The sequence below is a fragment of the Octopus bimaculoides genome, chromosome 20 (assembly GCF_001194135.2).
Source record: "Octopus bimaculoides isolate UCB-OBI-ISO-001 chromosome 20, ASM119413v2, whole genome shotgun sequence".
NCBI classification, from domain to species: Eukaryota; Metazoa; Mollusca; class Cephalopoda; order Octopoda; family Octopodidae; genus Octopus; species Octopus bimaculoides.
This window is the reverse complement of record NC_069000.1, coordinates 33,385,268-33,390,050: the sequence shown is the minus strand read 5'-3', so window position 1 is coordinate 33,390,050 and position 4,783 is coordinate 33,385,268.

Sequence of the window (4,783 nt, the reverse complement as noted above, 5' to 3'; positions counted from 1 at the left end):
TTCCTTATTTTGGCTAGCAATAATTACATTTTTCTTTATTAATAATTAAGGCCCACGCATACAAGACGTGTCACACAAAAAAGGTTGGAAAACATGTGCAGATAAAGATACATATATGATAAAGGAAGAAGGTGAAATAAAACTTAATACGATATATTAAATCAGGTTAAAATTCAGGAAATAAATATAAATTAGAAATAAAAGCGTCCACTATCTAGGTAGATTCAGTGTCTCACGACTGAAATCACGTGCGAGGCAACTGCATTATCCAACTTCTTCTCTGAGCTTCTTTGAGTTTGACAGAACCATCAGCCCTCTGTTAACTATATATATATAGACTAGTGTTGTTTTCATCAGCAGACTCATTTATGTGTTTGATAAATTTTTACTTGTATTTCTATGTCAGTTAGCACAGTATTTTCCTTGTGTTCTTCAGTTAAGTCAGTTTTTTTCATCAGGTTCTCTCACCCGACTCAAAAACCAGATTTGTCTCCGTGAGGAACCCATCTTATTTTTCGTTTGTCTGAACTCACTTTTCTCACGCCTTATGTTCTTGTTGAGTTTTCACCCTTGTAACTCCAGCTCCTCTCCAACGCCGCAAGACCATCAAGAGAGGCATTGCGGATTGTAGCTTATGGCCAATTATAAATCGAAAATATGTAATCACTTAAAATGGCTAAGCACAAACCCTTCTTCCACTCAAGTAATGGTAGACTCTCAAACATTTCAAAGGCTTTTCCTAAGACTTTCTTAGTAAAACTAGAACAAAAGTACTTCTTTCAAGAGTAATCTAATTAAAGTCAGATAATATTAGTGTTAATAATACTAATAACAATAATGATGATGATGTTAATGATAGTGGTGTTGGTGTTGGCTCCAGAAGACACACTATTGAAAGAGTGAACAGCTGATTCTATCGATTTAGTACTTGTATTACCATATTTATATTACTAGCCTTGGATGATGATGGGTAAAGCCGAATTTGCTTAAATTTGAACACTGAGGGTAACAAAGAGGGTAACTTAACACCGCAATGCATTTCACCACTCTACAAATACTGCCATATGGTACCCCAATAGTAACAACAATAATAAGTTGCCAACTCATCACGGCAACAATGACGTACATTGGAAAAAAAATTCTGTTCAATTCTTCACATTAATTAGCAAAATAAATTGCCTTTCTCTACACCAACTGTTAAGAATTCCTTATCAAAACTATTCCTTTTTTTCCAATTCCCGTGAGAGTAACGTTACTCATGTTAGAAATCTTTGAGAAAGCTATATTAAAGAGAATGAGAGACAGGGTAGATGAGACAGAGTGAAGGGTGAGACAGAGGGGGAGAGAAAATTGAGAACGGAAAGATTGTGTGAAGAGAACATTGTATTTGTACTATATACACAGAACATCTTTCTTGAATAATAAATCTGTGTGTGTCAAAGCTTTGCCTTGAACAAGTTACCATTTGCCTGTCAGTGTCATTTCGTTGTTACCAATGCAAGATTTGTTTACAGAAATCTGTTGCTAAAATTCCTTCATTATTTACAACTTGTATACAATCTATATGTGTGAGTGTGTGTATACAATGTATGTATGTACGTGTGTGTGTGTGTGTGTGTGTGTGTGTGTGTATGCGTGTGTGTGTGTGTGTGTGTGTGTGTGTGTGTGTGTGTGTGTGTGTGTGTGTGTGTGTGTGTGTTTGTATTTGTCAAGAGAGCCAGGATTTATCAGTAACAGATTACATCTTTCTTGCTGAACAACATACGACACGATATTTTTTCTTTCTTTGTATTTATTGTTGTTGTTGCAGTTGTTGTTGCTAACGTTAATGTTGCTGGATTGGTGGTCTAGTCATAAAAATCCTATATCACTTTTTAAAGTGGATGAGGGGAAATTGAGATTTTGTGTGTGATACTCATACACTCCTCAAAGACATTGGCAAGAACTGCCTACCGATGATCAACGACAACCACTTTATTGCTGCTCCGTCTCCTAGCAGAGATTTATAGTTCTTCACTTTCTTAAAGCGAAATCAAATTTAAGAAGACTCAGAAAGTCAAATGAAGCGAAGTTTCAATATTGGTATTTCCAGTGGCATTAATCGTATAAATTGAAACTAAATTTATTGCTGTTGTTTGGCCTTTAGTCAGCTAGAATGCAGTGAACACCTTATATCGAGCCAGTACCTCATCGGTAATTATTTTATCAATCCTAAAGGATGAAGAGAAAAGCCAGCCTATTCACTGCACCAACCAAGTACAACTCCGAGATTGTCTTAAGAGTTGCATTCCCATATATAGCCATCTAACATAATGGTTCTCAAGCTGACAAATACTAGCTCCAGCAAAATATCAATGATACATTTTACTTCAACTTCACTTTTTACTAATGAGAAGATAAAATAGGGTTTACATCCATATAAGCATTCTTTCTGTGTGATAGAACTGGACAATATTCAAATGCTTATTTGCTGTTGTCTAAATTGCATTAAATGCGGTAACTTATCTGTCCTCCTTTACAAACTTCAGAGCTACCCTTCGCCACGAGAAACACTGATGTAACACACCTATGATTATAGGTGATCAATCATGCCCACCTCAGTCACCGATCAATCATATCCACTTCGATCAAAGATGAATTCTGTTCACCTCATCGGGGTCTACGCTGTCAAATGTCGCCTTTTTTGTTTTTTTAGACGGTGAGATTCGATTTAATATGTGTTGACCCAATATGGCTGACGAGAGAATGAGACTAGTAAATCGGAAATGCCTCAGTGGAGATAATTCGAGAGATATGAGTTACAAGAGGAAAGACGGATAACGAAAAAGCTTGAAACGAAATACATCAAAACAATTTTTCCAATGCCTTATCAATTCTGCTACTGTACTACACTAAAACAAAAAGCTTTAAAAAATCTGATCCAATGTTTCTCTCTCCGTATCACGCCCTGGTCGCTGATCGTTGAAATGACGTCACGATGACGTCAGCTTGAGCTACAATGACGGCTGAAATAAACCCATTTAGGTGTTCGATAAAAATCCGTGCCGAGATAACATATTGCTGCATTGTATAAGGTGTAAACAGCAACAGGACGTAAAGGTGTTGGTACTTCGATTCGATATCATATGTCAATTTAAACTGGTATCTCAGTTTGCTTACCCCCCCCCCCCCAACACACAAACAAACATACATATAATTGTGCATGCGTGAAAGCATGTATTTGTTTGTGTGTGTGTATGTATATACATATACGTACACGTACACACACACACACACAAATACACATACATATGCATATATACACACACACAAACACACACATTATAGGTAGTAAATTGGCAGAAACGTTAGAGCGCGGGATAAATTGCCTTGCGATTCCTGCTCTGAATCTCGGAGTTGCCAATTCCCCTAAAAGTCACCTTCGCATCTCACGTCTTCGGTATTGATAAAACAATACAACTCAAGTACTGAAGTTCATTGTTCTTTTTTTTATGTATGAATTGTAATTGAGATTACTGCAGTTATATCTGAATTATTCTTTATATACCGCGAGAATACATTTTCGAGCGAAGTGTGGCGAAAGCGCGCGAAGACAAAATATAAGGCGAGAACGATAAAGTTTACATACATACTGAAACATATAGGCTAACCCGTACACATGCAAGCGCGTACACTCACGAAAGTATTTATACACAAAGAGTGGAAGAGAGAAAGTGAGCGAGAGAAATGTCGCGAAAGAGATACAGACAAAATGAAGGATTAAAACTCACACGCCTAGAATTTGGATTATCAGTTTAACAAACCACAGCAGAGCGTAACAAAACTTACGAAAAGTGTCTATTGTACATTTTGTGAAGTCCTCACGCCCGTCTTTCGTTCATTATCATCTCTGCATTCCTTATTAAGAATGACTGATTTGTTCCCTATTTCCATCTAATACAATGTGAAACATTTCTTTATCACATAGCACACACACACACACACACACACACACACACATACACACACATACACACACACACACGCACATATATATATGTATATACGCACACACACACAGATACACGCGTACATATGTATTCAAAAATACACACACACACAAGTAATTCACTCAAGGGACGAGAGGTTATATGCATAGCACTTATCAAACTTGCTTACCTATTTGATGTCATGTACTAGATCCTCGAACATCGAATGACCTTGTAACTGTTCCTAAAAATTATAAAATATGTATATATATGCACTGAGTTCTATTCATTGTTTGTTCTCCCAAATACGCACTCATACACACGCAAAAGGATATCACATATATACAAATGTGTATACCGAAGGTAGATCAAAGCGTTCACATTTTATGACGTTTTTTATTTGGGTATGTCGTAAATTTGAAGTAAAAATAGGTCGCAATTGGTCGGTACACAATTTTATACACAAATGCTCTCAACAATTTCATTTATGAAATTTTAATCGCCAAATTGGAAGTATATCCGGCAATATTCTTTATGAAGTCGAGAATTTATCTTCGTGGAAAATGTACGGAAAAGACTAAACAGACGAAATATAAGACAAGGATAATAAAACATGCGTATACGAGGGCACGGCAACTGTCTTATACTATAGCCTAGGGGCGATCAATATCTTGTGAGTGAGTTTGGTATATGGAAACCGTGAGTAATCCCATAGTATGTATGTGTGTGCGTGCGTGTGTGTGTGTTTGTGTGCGTGCGTGCGTGTGTGTGTGTTTGTGTGTGTGCGTTTGCGTGTGTACCCTCCAGCTTTCATC